At 38.0% G+C, this 18,827-nt stretch overlaps 1 pseudogene; it reads right to left on the bottom strand.

The window, feature by feature from the left end:
* Nucleotides 1-9,627: 9,627 nt before the first annotated feature.
* On the bottom strand, nucleotides 9,628-17,915 carry LOC100751081 (annotated as a pseudogene).
* Between the last annotated feature and the right edge of the window lie 912 nt (nucleotides 17,916-18,827).

Here is an 18,827-nt window from a genome sequence, read left to right on the forward strand (position 1 = left end):
TACAGCAAAATAGCTAATCAGGCAAATTTTATAAAGACAGGAGGTTAATTACCTTAAAGTTTGAACCATGTAAGTTGATGAACAGGTATCCACGTTGGTTGGGACTAAAATTATTGTTGTCTCTGGAAAAGCAACAACATTGCAGGAGAGTTCCCTCCCTCTAGGCCTTACATGTTAGGGGCCACTGCTTTTCACACCATTGTGCTGATGTGCAAGTCTTCAGAACATGAAGCACTGGAGAATAAATCATAGCACCAAGATATTTTTTTACTTTGTATTTGTTTTATGTTATAATGGTCTGTGGCAGTTTTTTTCCCTAAATTATGCACAATTATTTTTCCTTTCAGCTTGGTAACTAGTTTAGAATCACCTTACCAATATTTATTATAGAGTTTGCTAGAATTTTGATTGACATTCTAGGCAGTGTCATTGTAAACAGTCATTCTAAGTCTGGGTTCTGTGTAGCAAATATGCTTGCTACCACTTAGTGATAATTCTGTATCATCTATCACAATCAATGAGGGTGAACTCTATCCTACTGAAGAATTCTGTGTTTGCTACCTGATTAATCCATATATGTGCTTAAGGGGAAGGATGAAAAGTTCTTTCCTCACTTCATCTCAGGACTTCACTTTCATAAGATGTAGTTTCTGATAACCATGGTGCACTGCTGTGCAATTTCCCTCTCTAGCATTTGCTCAAGACAATAAAAATAAAAATGTGAAAAAGCATTGTTAGGGTTGATTTATTTGTAGTTGCTTCAAACTGGAAGCTGTGAGATATCTTTTTGTATGAAAATAAACTGATTTATATTAGTGCAAACAATACAAATAATAAAAAAATTGATTTATGCAACAGCATAGGTTACTCTGAAGAATATTATCCTGAGTGAAAAGCTGACATAGGATCATATAACACTTCCTGATTATATCTTTACCACATTCTGGAAGAAGAGAAATTGATTCATGCTTGAAAATCTAAAGGAACTATCATTGACTTTCAGGCACTTGGAGTGTATATTGACTCAAGGAAGAGGAAACATTCCCAAGTTTTAGCATATTGCATCTGGAAGTCATGATTTTCACAGGTATATTTTTACAGTATGTCATACTTCTATAATCAAGCTTTGTTCATTTGACTATATTTAAATTTATGTAAAATACCCTAATAGTAAATACTTATAGATCATGTTATTTTCTTATTAATTTCTTTTCATTTAGTTTACATCCAGACTGCAATTTCTCCTCCCTTCTCTCCTCTTGTTCCCTTCCCCCGCCTCCCTGCTGCCCCCTCCCCATCCACTCCTCCTCAGTCTGTGTTAAGAGAGAATTAGATCTCCCATGGGTGTCACAAAGCAGGGCATATCAAGTTGAGGAAGGACCAAGCTCCTCCCCCTGCATAGATTCCCAAAAGCCAGCTCAAGTGCCAGGGACAGGTCCTGATACCACTGCTAGGAAGGAGCCCGACAAACAGACCAAGCTACACAACTGTCACAAACATGGAGAGGGCCTAGGTTGGTTCCATGCAGGCTCCTTGGCTATGGGTTCAGAGTCTGTGAGCTCCCATGTGTCCAGGTTAGTTGTCTCTGTGGGTTGCCCCACCATGACCTTGACCCCCCTGACTCACATAATTAATTACTCCTCCATCTCTTCAACGGGTCTCAGACCTCAAAACCCAGTGTGCGGTTTTATATCTTTGTATCTGCTTCCATTAGTTTCTAGATTAAGGCTTTCTGATAACAATTAGGGAAGTTACCAATCTGATTTCACAACATGGCCAATTCAAGAATCCTCTCCACTATTGCTAGAAGTCTGAGCTAGGGTCATACTTATAGATTCCTGGGAATTTTGCTAGTACCAGGTTTATCCCTAACCCAAAAATGCCCCCATCAAGACATTTCTCTATTGTTTTCCCTCTCCATTTTGCCTATAACCCAACCAGCCCGATCTTTCATCTTCTCATCCTCTCCTTACCCCTTGCCTCAGTTTACCCACAAGATCTCTTTATTTTCCCTTCCCAGGGAAATCTATGCCTCCTTATGTGGGCCCTCCTTGTTACCTAGCTTCTCTGAGGCTGTGGATTGTAGCTTGGTTATCCTTTACTTTATAGCTAATCTCCACTTATGAGTGAGTACATACCATGTTTGTCTTCCTGGGTCTGGATTTCTTTACTCGGGAGATTTTTTTACTAGTTACATACATTCGCCTGCAAATTCTGTGTTGCCACTGTTTTTGTACAGCTGAGTAATAGCTAACTGTGTAAATGCATCACATTTTCTTTATCCAGTTTTTGGCTGAGGTGTACCTAGGTTTTTTCCAGGTTCTAGCTGTTATGATTAGCACTGCTATTAACACAGATGGGCAAGTGTCCTTGTGGTATGGTTGAGCAACCCCTAGGCATATGCCCAAAGGATAGCTGGGTCTTGAGGTAGATTTATTTCAATTTTTTGAGATACCAACCTACTGACTTCCAAAGTGAATATACAAATTTGCACTCCCACCAGCAGTGCAGAAGTGTCCCCCTTACTCCACATCTCCAACATAAGCTGTCGTCAGTGTTTTTTATCTTAGCCATTCTGAAGGTTGTAAGGTGGTATCTCAGAGTTGTTTTGATTTGCATTTCCTGGATGGCTAAGGATGTTGAGCAATTCTTTAAGTGTATCTCATCTGATTTGAGATTCTTCTGTTGAGAATTCTGTTTAGATTAGGACCCTGTTTTAAATTGGACTATTTGGTATTTTGGTGTCAGGTTTCTTGAGTTCTTTATATATTTTGAAGATCAGCCCTCTGCCAGATGTGGGGTTGGTGAAGATCTTTTCCCATTCTTTAAGCTGCTGTTTTGCCTTATTTACAGTGTACTTTGCCATAAAGAAGCTTTTCAGTTTCAGGGGGTCCCATGTATTAATTATCAATCTCAGTGTCTGTGCTACTGGTGTTCTATTCAGAAAGTTGTGTCATGTGCCAATTCATTCAAGGCTACTTCCCACTTTCCCTTCTATGAGGTTAAGTATAATTATATTTTTGTTGAGGTCTTTGTGATCCACTTGGACTTGAGTTTTGTGCATGGTGATAGATATGGATTTTTTGCATTCTTCTACATGCAAACATCAATTATGCCTGTTCCAGCTGTTGAAGATACTTTCTTTTCCCATTGCATAGTTTTGGCTTCTTTGTCAAAAATCAGGTGTTCATAGGAGTATCAATTTACATCAGGATCTTCAATTTGATTCAATTGACCCACCTGTTTTTATGCAAATACCAGGGTGTTTTTATTACTATAGCTCTGTATTATAGAGCTTGAAATCAGTGATGGTGATTACCCCCCCCCCCCGAGTTCCTTTTTTCTACAGGACTGTCTTAGCTATAGTGAGTTTCTTGTTTTTCCATGTGATATTGTGTTGTGCTTTCAAGGTCTGTGAAGAATTGTGTTTTGTGGGGATTTCATTGACTCTGTAGATTGCTTTTGTTAATATTGTCATTTTTGCTATGTTAAGCCTACTGATCCATGAGCTTGGGAAATATTTCTATTTTCTGACATCTTCTCCAATTTATTTCTTTAAAGACTTAAAACTCTTGTAATAGATGTGTTTCACTAGTTTGGTTATAATTATCCCAAGATATTTTATATTATTTGTGGCTATTGTAAAGTGGGTTACATCCCTGATTTCTTTCTCAGCCAGCTTAATATTCATATATAGGAGGGCTACTGACTTTTTAAATTTACTTTTGTATCCTTCTACATTACTGAAAGTGTTTGTCAGCTGTAGGAGTTCTCTGGTAGAATTTTTTTTTGGTAACTTATGTATATTATCATATCATCTGCCAGTATTGAAATGTGACTTCTTCCTTCAAATTTTTATCACCTTGATCTCCTTTTGCTGTCTTATTGCTCTAGCTAGAACTTCAAGTACTATATTGAATAGATATGGAGTGGACAGCCTTGTCTTGTTCCTGATTTCAATGGGATTGCTTTGAGTTTCTCTCCATTAGTTTGATGTTGGCTGTTGGTTTGCTGTGTATTGCTTTGATTATGTTTAGGTATGTTCCTCTGTATCCTGATCTCTCCAAGACCTTTATCATGAAGGGTTGTTGAATTTTGTCAAAGGCTTTTACAGAATTTAGGGAAATGATCATGTGCATCTTTTTCTTGAAGTTTATATGTTGAACCATTCCTGCATGAAACAATAAATGCCCTTATCATTTCAGAAAAAAGAAATTGCATATCTTGTTATGTGTCATTGGCTATAGTATTTTATAAATTACATGCATAAATCTGATTGTTTTCCTTTGGCTGAAAAAATAGCTTTGATAAGAATAGGTGAATTTGGGGTATTTTTGAAATTGCTGTTAACAATTTACTTCCTATGAAGAAGCAGTTGCTGCCATCATAATGTTTTAAATGTTACATTTTTAGAATTCAGCCAACATACTTATTATTAGAAAAAATGATTAACGTCACACAGATTCAAGTCTATTTAACATTTTACTGGCAGTAATATTTTATTAATATATTGATATGAAAACAAAAAAGTGAAATTAGACATGATTGTGGTAACATGATTTCTTTTAACCCCATTTGGTGCCCTCATGCTTCTGAAATTTTTAATTTTTATACTCATAAATTTGTGTTTCAAGCCTTTTTTCTCGTTAAAAATATATTTTCCTACAAAGAATATTCTTGAGTTTTACATGAGTACTTTATTGAGAAGCTAGCTTGTTGATGACTTAATTCAATTGTTCTTGAACAGTGTAAATGATATATTTAATTTGTATGGATATTAATTCTTAATTCTACACAATACTGCTTCACACAGAGATAAACATAACTGATGTGTTTTAAAATGAGTTAGTTTTTCAAACAAAGGATATAATTGTAAACCACCATGTAGCAATTGTGAAATTTATGAATCTACTGACAGTCCCATAGCCACAGCTGATTTATATCTTGAAGCTTTGCAATGTTTTGAAACAATCAAAGTGACAGTTATAGTACTTAAATGAAACGACTAGCTTATTGCTACACAGACATTATAGTATCATTAATTCTTAATCACTTGTAATGGCAACTAAACATTTTTTGATCATTAAGATCCTGCATTTTAGGGATGTTTATGCTAAGGAGTGATCTCTGAAACACTGCCATCTCGTGGTGCCCTTTGTGATATGGACTGTTGGAAACAAAATGCTCTATGAGATTAAATGTAAACAAAAACGATTGTCATGGAAACCTACAGAACAAGAATAACCTATAACTCAATTAGGAAATATCCCTTCTCTGCTAACCCAGACTAATGCAATATCAGAAGATGAAGATTTAATGTATCCTACTTGTCTACACATTCATTATGAGGAAATAATTAAGGGAGAAATTCAGTCAATACTAGCTAATACTATCCAAAGGGGAAAAGGCTTAAGCTTCACTAAACCTGAAGTATTTCTATATAGAAATTATGTATTAGGCATGCTCAATATAAGTTTTATGTTGATCTTAGCAAGCGCACACTCATTGACTGCCCTTGGCTTTAGATTGAAAAGATTCTCATTTGCAGCATGATTTGAGCTATCAGTAATGAAGTCTTACGGCAGCATGATTGAGTTGTTTGATAATCAAGTATCTTCTCAATCACCCGACTCTCTCATCTCATTTATTCAGACATATAAATGACATGCATATGCAGAGTTAGCTCAAACTCAGTTTTGTGACTGACATGATTATTTTGTTAGAAACAAGTAAAGCTCCAAATTAAGCCTGTTTTCAAAACAAAGAATCTTTAAATATTTATCCTTATTAAAGACAAATAAAGTATATTTAACATGCTCCACAAACAAAAAAATATCTCAAAAGTGTTCATGACTGGCAAAACCCACAGGGTCCATTCAGAAATGTAGGCTTGGGGATATTCAAATGGTGCGTTCTGTTACTTTAAGGTTTATGTTGTAAAGGTTCACCCATTACACAAGTACTATATGAAGATTATCTGGAAATTTAGCTCACTGGAAGAGCTGCTGCATGGCCTCCTGTACTAAGGGGTTGCCTGGTAGTGCACCAGGGGCATTTGATAGATCACAGACATAAAGGGAATGTTTGTATACACTGTTAAGATCTGTTTAGGCCCTCTCTAGTAGCTGAAACACAAGGAAGCAGTACAAAGCAATCCTGTGTAAAATGCCCTGAGCTTTGAGTATGGAAACAGTTTTCACAAAATAAAAGCAAAACTCCTTATGCAGCAACCTTTCCCTTGTACTCAAGACAGTATTTTATTTTCTGTAGGGGAATTAATGTGAGTACTATCAATGAACTCAGCCTTGTAATAATCCTTCCTTACATCCTTGCCAAGTGCTTTCTGTTTCTGTGCATCTTAGTCCAAAATTCAAGGATTTTCACTTTTGCTATGGATCCAGAAATGAACCACTCTATTTTCCTTTTGTATTGGATCTTTGACCCTAATATGGCATCATCAATATTATTGGCCTTCTTCAGCATGTCTTCAAATGCTGAATATTAAATTAACCAATGTTTAAAGAAGGAAACATAATAGGTTTGAGTAAAAGACAATGCAGATATGGTAAGGCAAAATACTTTTATGAGAGATATGTTCCTTGTGAATGATTATTATTGTTATGATTATTTCACTTTGAAACATCATTTGATTATGTAAAATATGAAAAACTGTGTTTAGAGGTAGAAACTCATTCATGTTTAGAATAAGGATACTTGTGAATATGCTACCTTAAAAAGGGTGAATTTTTTCCATAAAAGATGCAACTAGATTCAACTTCCAGTACTACTTGCACAAACAGAATACCCAATTAATAAACACATATGTGTAAATGTGACTTACATCTCAGTATTCAGTAGTCTAAAGAAATCCTCTCATAGATAACATAGGTATGAATTGTGGTATTATGAAACCATAATGCAGTGATCTAAGTAATTCAAAATTGTGGAGAACATGTAATTCTAAAATGTTTTAGTTATTTTAAGTATGTATACACATAATGTAGAGATTCTAACATAACCAGTTATATGTACATATGAAGAAGCCTCTTTTATTGAGGTAAAGTGGCTTTGAAAAAACAAAACAATATGTTTAAAAGCAGCAAGCATTTGGTTGTAGCACTAGAAAACTAAATCAAAAGTATCTTTAAGTTACTGCCTGTCCTACACTGTTGCTTCAGAATGGAAAAACACTGATGTACAGGTCACTAGAAAATGCTGACATCTCTTTCCTGTGTGAATAATCCAACAGATAGAGAGGCAGAATTCTAAGAATTATTCCTTCTTAGAACAAATATTGTGACCCCAAATTGTCTATTTGAGCCTAATTATGTAGACACATGGTGATTCCTGACAAGGAACCAGAGGATACTAGTTCATCATTCACAAACTCTAATAAGATTGTACAAAAATGCTTAAAGATTATAAAAGGAAAATCTAGAGCACAATGCATTTATTCATTTACGTTGCTTCATACTAGGTCTCAGAGAGTTCAAGTTTGCAGTTACAAATGTAATTCAGTGAAAAGTACTAACCAAAAATGGGAGCTTTGTCATAAATAATTTATTAAAAATTATCTGAAATCAATACTTTCAAGAGAATGATGAGTTTTGAAAGATAAAGCATTAGATCAGCTTTAGTATGGTTGCTCAGCTTGTTCATCACTCTCAACATTATATCCTGGTTCCATGCTGTCACACTTTAGTCTTAAATAAACTAAATGAACTATTTTTTATTCAAAGAGCATAAGGAAAAATTAGGGGATTTTGTCCCGCGCTACCGTCTCGCCAGCAAAAATGACGCGGCACACTCAGGATCCTTCTGCAGTAAAGCTTTAATGCGTCTTTAGAGGGAGAGCATAAGCTTAGAGAGCGGAGACCCCGAACACCCAAAAACCCATCCCTTATATAGGCTGGCAACCGCCGCCTCAGACTGTCACCTCCTGACTGGCTGCAGCTCATTGGACCACATGAAGCCACGGGAGAGGCAGGGACCAAGGGATGGAAAGTTACAAAGTTACCCAGCGCATAAGCACTAGCTTGTAACAGCTCCTTACATCCTGGGTAACTTTGTAACGGCTCCTTACAGGATTTAGCTTTTCATGGACAATTTCAGCTTATTATTTTAGTTGTTTAAAAAATTAGTGAACTTGGAAAGTTTTCTGCATTTTACAATATCATCTACTTTACATAACTTCAAACTTGTCTAACAACAGAAAGAAAGAAAATAGGTAAAATAACTTTATTTTCAATGTTCGATACCATGTGATTTTTTTCTACAATATTCTCAACTGTCTCTAATGTCATGTTCATCATATATTTGAACCATATTGTTTCGGATTAAAGCTTAATTTTCTAATACTCTTTAACTGTGTTAAACTATTTTATTTCATCAATTCAAAACACTCATCCATAATATCTTAAGCTTCAAAAGATTATCATTTACACTCCTTTAGATAGTAAGACTTAGTACTCTAATAACTATTGATAATAATATTAACAATTATCCCCTTCCCTCAGCTACTTGTCCTTCAAATGCTTCATGAGACTCTAGAGGGGGTATAGACAGACGTTGTGGAACAGAGAACACTGCTTACAAAGTTGTGGCTATCCCTAAGAATGTGTGTGTTCCTCTCTTTGTGCAAATTTGGAGTCAGTGTTTCCCAATTACAGAATGTCTAGATGTTAGTTTCTAAATTTAGCTTTCATGACCCCCCATTTTCTTTTCAAATTTTGCATTATTTTGACTTTTTATGCTATGTGTTTATATTTTGGCTTTTTTGCCTTTTCACTTACTTAACCAAACGTAAGTTACTACAAATCAAAACTATTCATCCACTACATGATTTTCCATCATTAATGCATATTTGGTATTACTAATAGCCAATCACGGGCTTTATTTTATATCCTTCATTTAAAGTATTATTTTTTGAATTTCCATTTTCTGTTTATTGTTAACCAATTGGTCTTAATCTACATCTGTCTATTAATTTTTTGTTAATAAGAATGATAACTTCCTAGTGATTAACATTGTAATTACAATTAGTGCACTAAATCCTAAATCATATATTCAATGGATTATCACACTTTCTGTTTTGTCATTTTTTTGTTGCTTCATACTTGATTTATGGCCTGATATATGAACACTAAGGACAAGAATTAATTTATCTTCTCATTTTCTTATTTCTATCCCTCTTTCTCCCCATTTTGCTAGTCGTTTTGTCCTTTTTCTTTGGCGAAGGAAGAATCAGGGTAAATCATCATTTTACTAGAGGCCTTTTAGCACCTTCCCCATGAATATTTTACTTAATATGGAACAGCTAAAGACTAATATTTTTGTAAGTCAATGAGGTTTTTATTTTGAGTGTAGAACTGCTTGGGGGCAGGGAGCACTTGCCTCTGGCCAACCTAGAAATTAAACTGGGCTCCAGACTCTATCTGGGAATTGAGGTGACAGTTACAACGATTTGGATCAATTACATGATTACAAAGCTGGGGTTTCCAGCAGTGCTCCAGGTGGTCAAGTGTGGGTTTGAAAATCTCGGGAAGCAGGATCATGGAAGGGTTAAGCACTGGGTCAGCCTAGAGCCTCCTTACTGAACTTTGGGGACTGAGACTAAGTATTTGCTGGCTACAGAGATCTCCAGCCCACAATTTGCTTGGCCAGGTGGTTCTTGAAGGATCTGCTGGCAAACTTGGCCCTGCTGCCAACTCTTCCTTGGTTCTAAGGATCTGATTGGACTTGGACAGACGCTCAAGTTAGCTAGGAGCTCCAATTTTCATCTACCCACTGAAGAGCCCCACCACCAGGTCATCGATGAAAAGTGTTCTCAGATTCTCCAGACTGACAGTACTCCTTTAATGCTCCAACCATTGGACTGGGCCAGCTTACAAGCCTGCAGAGACTCCTTATAGAGGCGATCTAGCTTACTTTGAGCAGGAAGCAGTTGCAGACCTTCGCACCCACAGCCTTGGCAATCCATTTAGTGTGGGTTACCATGAGTTCATCACCAACTACCTGGATGCTGCACTAGCTGTGAACATCCACAAACTTCTTATTCATCCTGGTCAAAGGGGTCTTTGATGGATACCAGTGCAGATTCCCAAATGAAGGACTTATTCAAGTCAGCCATCTGGTCAGGTTTGATGTACCTACTGGAGTCTTCAAGAGATGTGAGGTTCAGGTCATACTTTCCAGATCTGAAGAAATCATAGGCAGCCACATACATGCCAAATAACACCCTGGTCAGTGTAGCTGGCCTTTGTAATTGTTTTCTTCAGCAGCTCCAGTATATTTTTGTCCTCCAGAGTGTTAGGTGCAAACCTGCCCTCATCACCCATGTTGGTGGCATCTATCCCATATTCTCCTTGATGACATTCTTCAGGCTGTGATAAACCTTTGCTCTGATAAGCATGGCATCCAGGAAACTGGATAACCCACAGAGAGGATCATGAACTCTTGCATAGCAATCTTGTTGCTAGCATGAGAATCACCCTTGATCCCATTGAAAGATTGGACAGGCAAGGTGACTTCAGGGTTGCCAGCCAAGTCAATAATGTGATGGTAAAGGGACAACCCCTTTCCATGGCTTCAGCTTAGCAGACAGCCTGAGACACTCTCAGAATGGTATTTGTGCCAAGTTTAAATTTATTATATTATTATTATTATTATTATTATTATTATTATTATTTTCAGTGCCACCCACCTTGACCATCAGTTTGCCTATCTTCTCTTGTTCCACAACATTTAGTTTCTTGCTAACCAGAGTAGATGCAATAGTATTATTGATGTCCTCAACAGCCTTTGAGACATCTTTCCCCATGCAGTGTGTCTTACCATTGCCATGGAGTTCCAGGGCCTGATAGAAATCAGTGGAGGTGTTGCTGGGCACACCAGCTCAGAAGAGACCTGTTGAGGAGTAGAGATCTACCTCAACAGTGGCAATTCCATGAGAGTCAAAGATGTCTTTGGCATGGATCTTGAGAATAAGTATAGTGAATTTTTGGCTATTGGATTGTTGCACTGGAAAGAAACAGAGGTTTTTGCAGACAGCATAGAGAGTGTTAAGGAGAGATGTTTGCACAACCTTGCTCCAGAACTACTCTCCTAAAGACTAATCTAAGTGAGTAGTACCTCATGCAGATTTGTTCCTTTAGCTTTTGACTGGGGCTATCATTTGTTCTCTGACAAAACATTGACATGGATGCATCTAGATTAAAGATCAAGAACTCAGTAATTTGTTGTGGGATCCACAAAGGCCGCTGTGTTCCAAAACAGATACAAGTGGCTCTGTGGCCCTTGGTAAGGCAAGGCCAAATCAGGGAGAGAACACAAAGACAAAGTAAAAAATCGGAACTTTTACTATGGAGTGGAATATGGGGAGAATTTCTTTGTTCTGAGAGGAGAATTAGCTAGTTATATTTCACAATACATCTTAGATCCAACTTGGTAAACAGGGAGGTTATTTAATGTTAAAATGATGCAGTTCTGCCAGGGGTACAGCAGAAAGGCACCACTACAATGAACAGGAGTGTGGGGGGAAATGGGAGAGAAGGAAAAATGGAGTGGTTCCTGCACTGTGACGAGAAACACAATTCAAAGAAAATGAGGACCAGGCTGAAAAGGGTGCTCTATGCTGCCACCAGGGCCATGTGATATGCTGGCCTGTGCTGCCTCTGGAGTCTGTGGCCATACTGTAAGGGTGGTCTATGATGATGCCTGTGGCCTGTGTTACCATTGAAATCTATGAGGATGCCCAGGGCCTGGGTTACCACCTGTGGTCAGTTTGGTGTTCAAGGGTTACACTGTGGCCAGGGCCATACTCATCTAGGTGGTATCTGCTGCCTGCCACCAGGGCAATGGTGACATTTGGGCCTAAGTTACAGCTGAGTATAGACAGAAGTTTCTCTCCAATCTGGTTCTTCAGCCCCAAATAAACATACAGAAGCTTACAATAATTTTAAATTGTTTGCACTATGGTACAGGCTTCTTACTAACTACAACTTAAATTCACCCATAATTCTTATCTATGTTTAGCCATGTGTTTTGGTACCTTTTCTCAGTAAAGCATTCTCATTTTGTTTCCTCTGCATGTGGCTGGTGATTGAGGCTCTGTTTTTTCCTCATCCCAGAATTTTCCTAGTCTGGTCACCCCATCTATGCTTCCTGCCTGGCTACTGGCCAATAAGTTTTATTAAATGAACATGAGTGGCAAATCTTTACAATGTACATGAGCATTATCCCAATCATTTAATGTGGTGACATCTTGTTTGTACAATAAATGCTTGCCTGAAGATCAATCAGAGGATGGAACTAGCTACTAGCTAACCCTAGAGGCCTGGAGGTCTGCACAGATGGGCAGGAAGTTAAATGGCTGAGTGGAGAGAGAAAGTTATAATGCATCAGGAGATATGAGCTCATTATTTTCTCACGTGTATAACTGAGTAGGTAAATTAGCTGTTGTCTATTTCTTTATCTCTCTGGTCTCTCAGCAGTTTTCCCTGTTTCTGTCTCCAGACTTTTATTAAGTTCTATTAGAACTCATGCTACATATGGCTATCACCTGAGGTCATTTTGGAGTCCAATGGCTATGTTGTGGCCAGGGCCACATTCATCTGAGTGGCCTGCTCTGCCTGCCACCCAATGATGGGGAAGTACTTCTGTATATGTTTATCTTATTGATTGTTGAATAAAGTTCTGTTTGGCCAATGAAACAGCAAATTAGACAGGGCTAGGAGTCAAAAAGGATTCTGGGAAATGTAGTAGAGAAATGTAGTGGTGATCCAGGCAGGAAGTGACATAGCAAGGAGACTCATATTTGAGCAAGGAGAAACAGGAAGGGTCCCTTTCCCCCCTCTGCTCTTCCTCCAGCAGTGCCATGTGAGCCACTGGCAAGAGAGGGTGCCAGCGAAAGGCATCCACTATAAGGTAAATCTTATAAAATAGATAGGTTTATGATAATTAAGACTGAGCTAACAGATGAGGGATCCTAGTTACTGGCCAAGCAGCATTTGAACCTAATACAAGTCTCTCTGTGCATTAATTCGGGCACTAACTTGGGCGGGCAGTGGGGCTTGGGCGGCTTTTGGCAGAAAGATTTATGGCAACAATCCAAGGCCATGTTGACATCTGGGCCCAAGTTACAGCTGAGTGTCATGTCTGACTCTGTCCTCCTACCAGAGCTAGGGTCTGTGTTGATGTCAATTGGTCATATTACCACCAGGGGCCATGAGATAACTGGCCCCTGTGGCCTGGGCATTGAAGAACTGGTTCTGTCCCTATCCAGCTGCCTCAGCAAGAGAGTTGCCTGCCTCCAAATTGACCCCAATGGTGTAGGTAGGAGAACCGACCATAAATAACTGTCCCCACTACCCCTAACTCTATCCTGTCAGCTGCCACAATGGGAAAGCAGTCCCAACCCCTTACCATGCAAGCAGGAATAAAAGACCTGGATGGTATGCCCTCTGAAGAGCTAGGCAGACCTGGTGGAGACCTGGGCTGACCAACACAACTACCACCTAAGCCCACATCCAGGGATTAGCATCCACCCTATCTATGACCTCCTAGAATGTGTGAAGGGACATGTCTTGGGGAACCATAGCCTCAGGATCTCCATGACTCAGGATATCCAAGAGAAGTTTCAGTGAGGGTCCAATATTGATGGTGTCTCAGAAACCAGAGGCCTTGACCCAGACCAACAATACATTGCAATAAACAACTGCAAGTAAAGCTGTTTGAGCAAAAGTGTGTACTGTGTGACACATGGCAGATCCCAGTGCCACTAAGATGAATGAAGAGATGAAGGAGAGGCAGGAAAGATGGAGAAGCAAAATGTTTCCTTTGGGGACACACATGGGAGGATTGGAGAATGAGTGGGAATGGAGTGCATGATGAGAAATTCCCAAAGAATCAGTAAAAAGTTTTGCCAAAAAAAAGGAAAAAAAAAAAAAAAACAAGAGTCAAAATGGAGTAGAATATAATTTTTAAAAAATGGTTTGAGATTTGTTCTGAAATACTGTTTTTTCCATTTTTTATTTTTTTATTTCATTTTACATTCCAACTACAGTTCTCCCTCCCACCACTCTACCTGCCTCACTTCCTCCCACTCTGCTCCCTTCCCCCCATCCCACCTTCAGTCCACTCCTCCTCATGGGTAAGGGCTCCCTTGAGGAATCAACATACTCTGATAGTATAGGTTGGGCCAGAGCAAGGTCCCTCTCCCATGCTTTAAGATTGAGCTTCCTACCATGGGGTTCCACAAGGAAGATCCCAGATAAGACTCCTAGAGAGAATGCCTAAAGTGGCCTTCCCCTGTTATCAGATGGGTGATTACCTTAACTACCATTGATGGAAGCAGATGCAGAGATCCATATCCAAGAACCTGGCCAAGTTCCAGGAATCCAGGTGAAGAGAGGGAGAAAGGAATGTATGAGCAAGGGAGGTAAAGATCATGATATAGAAATCTACAGAGATAGCTGAACCAAACTTGTTTAAACTCATAAATTCTATACTTACAACTGTGGAGACTCTAGGGTACCAAACTAAGCCCTCCATCTATGGGAGACAGTTGTGAAGCTTGCACTAGCTGAGTGGCCCCTGGCACTGGGATCAGGATACAAACCTGGTACATGATCCCATTCCCTAGGGTGCCATTCCACGCTCAGTGGCAATATGACCAAGATATAATCCAGGTGTATGAGCTAGCTTGCTGAAATGCTGTTTTGGTTATGTCACAGCATTAGGTGCATGAGAAGAACAGACAATTCTGCAGGACTAATAATACAGAAAAATCATTTCAATGAAACAAAGGGTAGTTATGGCTCATCTCAGTCATCTCTGCTAGCCACAGGTGGTTGTGGGTATTCTTGTTCTCCCTGGTTGGCCAGTCACAGGAAGCCTTTCTGTAGTGTGCTCTGTGGTTGCATCAGACTATCATTGTGTTGAGGTTCCCCATTCTGTCAAGTCTGCTTATGTTTCACCTAGCATTCTTCTTTACCTTCCAGAGGACACAATCTGCCAGCAATGTGTTCAGCACTTACAAAAATGAGCTCACTGCTTTGTTCTCATGGCAGATTCATATGATTCCTTTGGAAAAGAGCATTATATGTGGAATATTTGAGCATTCTCAACTCCATTAACAATTAAATAATGTTCAATTCCATTAAAATTAATTTATCAATTAAGTGTCTGTGTGTGTGTTAAAGAACAACTTTGTTGTCATTCCTCTTCTCCCATGTGGGTCCTAGGATCCAACATAGATCATCAGACTTGGAAGTAAATATATTTACCTGATGAGATGTCTTGCTGACCCAATTTTGATACATTTTAATTATAAAATCCTTCTAGACATTGGATATTTAAAAATTAACATCATTCAGAAATAGAACTTGGTTTTTATGGTTATATAGAACTAATTCTATTTAATGGTGTTCAGGAAAAAATAAGTATATTATTTACTACATAAAACCCACACAATGAAATTTTTCTGTGGTTTAAATTCTCTAGTAAGCAATAAAATTATTTAGAACAAAGAAAATATTCACTTTTGTTTGGTATTCTTACTAATATGTAATGTCTAATAGGTTTCACAGTATCAGTCCTTTGTAAATATTTCTCAACATGAAGTTTTATTTAATAGTCTGCATATAGCAAATGAAACTGTTCAGATAACTGATAAGTAAATCTTTATAAGTAATATCTACTGTATAGTTGGAGAAATCATATGGTATATTAGTTATTTTCATTATTGCTTTGTCAAAATATTTAATCAAAGCAACCTAAGGGGAAAGGGTGTTACTATGGCTCACTATTCCAGGGCTTTACAGTTAAATATTGAGATGAAAACATGCAGTCAAGATCTGAGTCAGTTGATTATATTGCATCTATGGTCAGAAATCATGGAGTGATGCATACTCATTTTCATCCCATCCTTTCTTTTTAATGTATTCCAGAACCTAAGCTCCAGGATTGACACTTTCTACTTTTAGGCTGGGTTAGCTCTCCTCCATTAACAAAATACGCTTAATACCCCAGATCAAGCCCAGAGACTAGGCTCCTTGTTCTTGTCAAGTTGATGAAGTTAACCAACACAAACATTCTCTCTGCTTGGACCTTTCATGTCTTAAAAAGTTCTAGCCAAAATAATGTATATCTATTCCCTGATTCATTAGGTAAATCCTGTGTGTTTGCTATGGCTTATAACAAACAGTCTCAAATAGTGGAGAATAAGCTATTCATTCTTGCGCTTTCCTTAAAGGTTTCTGAATCAAAATTAGTTTCCAGAATATAATTCCTGTTACCATCACATATTGACAGGCTTTTCCACTGTAAATAGCAATCTTATACTCTCCTCATAAACAGCATGATGTCCAAGATTCAGTCAAATAAAATATCCCCAGAATATAAATACATTGAAATCCTTAACTGTTATGATGATAAATTATTGTACAACAAGCTGTGCATCTATGTCCCTATGTGTATGTGTGTAAGTACTCAAAATGCAAAAAAATCAAATTTATATTCTTTGTGCTTTTCCAAAAAAGGCATCTAACACAAGCAAGTCATTTAAATTCTTTGGATTTCTCATCCCAGAATACTGTATTCTTTCAAAGTACTTCTTATTTAACTAAAATCCCAGGGGATAGAAGACTGCCAAAAAGTATAGTATTTCTGGCTCAAAGAACAAGGACAATTCCCCAAGTGTGGAATGTATTGAAAGTTGTTTATTATAAACACGAAGATGCTGAAACTCTATTCACTGTAAGACAAATTGAAATCCAGTGCACTTGAAGGTAAGCATTGCAGAAGCAGCTGCAGCAGTAAGCTTGTTGGAGTCGGCACAGTTTTAATGAGACCATCAGAAAAAGTGGAATTTTGCTATTTTCTATTGGCTGTCAACAGCATCTATTCACCAGCACTTTCTGTTATAGAAGAAAAGTTAATCATCTGGATTCATTGGTTATTCCAATAAGCATATCATTATCATATAAATATACTCTGCACTGAGAAAATACTTTGTGTTGTAGCTAGACAGTGCATGATCTTGCAAGGTCACTGAGGGTACACAAATCATGGATCTTGAAATGTCCTAGTTTATGGTGACTTATTGTTGAAGTTGTCTGTGAAACCATAGTAATGGTGGACATTTGAAGAAGACAGTAATAACATCCTTCTCTTTAGAAGCCTCAATGACTAAAGAAATGAATCACAAAAGCCCCACAACATTTGCACACAAAATTATTCTGTGGTTGTTTTACTTCTTAGCTGTTTGCTAGTGGCATGACATGCAGTCTGTGCAGGCCAGATCTGTAACAGAATTCATTATCTTGTTTACCAAAGGTGTGTAAATGTAACTAAACTTCAAATAAAGCTGCACCTGTGCTCAAGCAATAGTTATCATCAGTTTTCCTGACCTTTGACATCTTTGTTCACTGGCCTATACCCTCAGAATCCATCTAACCTCTGTCTCATATCTGTTAATGAAGCCAATGAAAACAAGAGAAGATTTATGTTCTGAGACTTTCACAGTGATTTTGGATTGATTTTGGTTGGAGCAGATAAGGTTGCAGACCTTAGATGCCTCGCTAGAGGAAGGATGCAGACTAGCATCCATGTCTCACCTCTGTCTTCCTTTCCTTGAAACTATATAGGCAGGAAGACATCACAAATTGGGTGCCTTAATGTTAACAAGGGTTATGATCACTGAACATAAGACATATATAAAAAATAATAACACTAAGAATTCCATCCAATTCACACATTAAAAATGTGTATATATTTGGGGGGCATGAGTGTAATGTCACAAAGTTGGAGATCAGAGGGGAGCTTGTGAGAATTGCATCTCTTTCTACTGTATTAGTTCTGGGAGTCTAACCTAAGTTGTCAAGCTTGTTGTCAAGTTCCTTTACCAGTGGAGTCATCTTGTAGTCCTTGAGTCTACATGTTGTGGAATATTACTTTAACTAGATAAAGGTGTATTCCATTTGTTTATGCTGCATTTGTTTAATGATAAAAAGATGTGCATTTTTTGCCTCCCTAAGACACATGATTAGTCAAATGAAAGCAGAATAGCCAATATATAGGCAGTACGGGGATGGTGGCTGGTGTCTGTCAGGCAGAGAGAATAGTGTGAGGAGGAATCTGGACTATGGAGACAGATCAAGGAAAAAGTAGGAAACACCCACCAGGAGCCTGCCACCTAGGAAGCCATCTAGAAAAAGCAGGAAAAGTAGGGCATACAGAAGGAAAGAAAGACAAAAAGCCCTGAGACAAAATGTAGATGAAGAGAAAAAATTAAATGAACCAGCTAAAGAACCACTTAAAGCTGAGCATTCATTACTAATAAGAACTCTCCATGTCAAAATTTGGGAGCTGGCTGGTGGCCCAAAAGAAAGCCTGCTATATCCACAAGTTTTCAATAAGTATATTAACATATCCTATTATACATTTAAAAACTTACATTTCATTTCAAAGCACTTGCAATAATCTCATCTAGTTATAGCATCCTGTGCACTGATAAGCCCAGCTGCAAGTAACTGACATTGGGCAACCTGGTTAATCTCTATGGTTTTTAGATATGAAATGACATAGATAACTTTAGAAAAAACACAGTTGACTTCATACAAAAGAGTATACTAATTATGTTTCTTGTTGCTATGACAAAATACCTAGGAATAAAAACATAAGAAAGTAACATTAATTGACAGCTTGATGGAACAACATACAACAGGGAGGATGGCATCATGGCTAGAGCAGTTTTACTGTGGTGGCAAAAAATGGGACAGCTAGTCACGTTGTGTCCATAGTCAGGAAGCAGAGAGTGATGAGTGTTA

Source organism: Cricetulus griseus, assembly GCF_003668045.3.
Source record: "Cricetulus griseus strain 17A/GY chromosome 1 unlocalized genomic scaffold, alternate assembly CriGri-PICRH-1.0 chr1_0, whole genome shotgun sequence".
Lineage (NCBI taxonomy): Eukaryota > Metazoa > Chordata > Mammalia > Rodentia > Cricetidae > Cricetulus > Cricetulus griseus.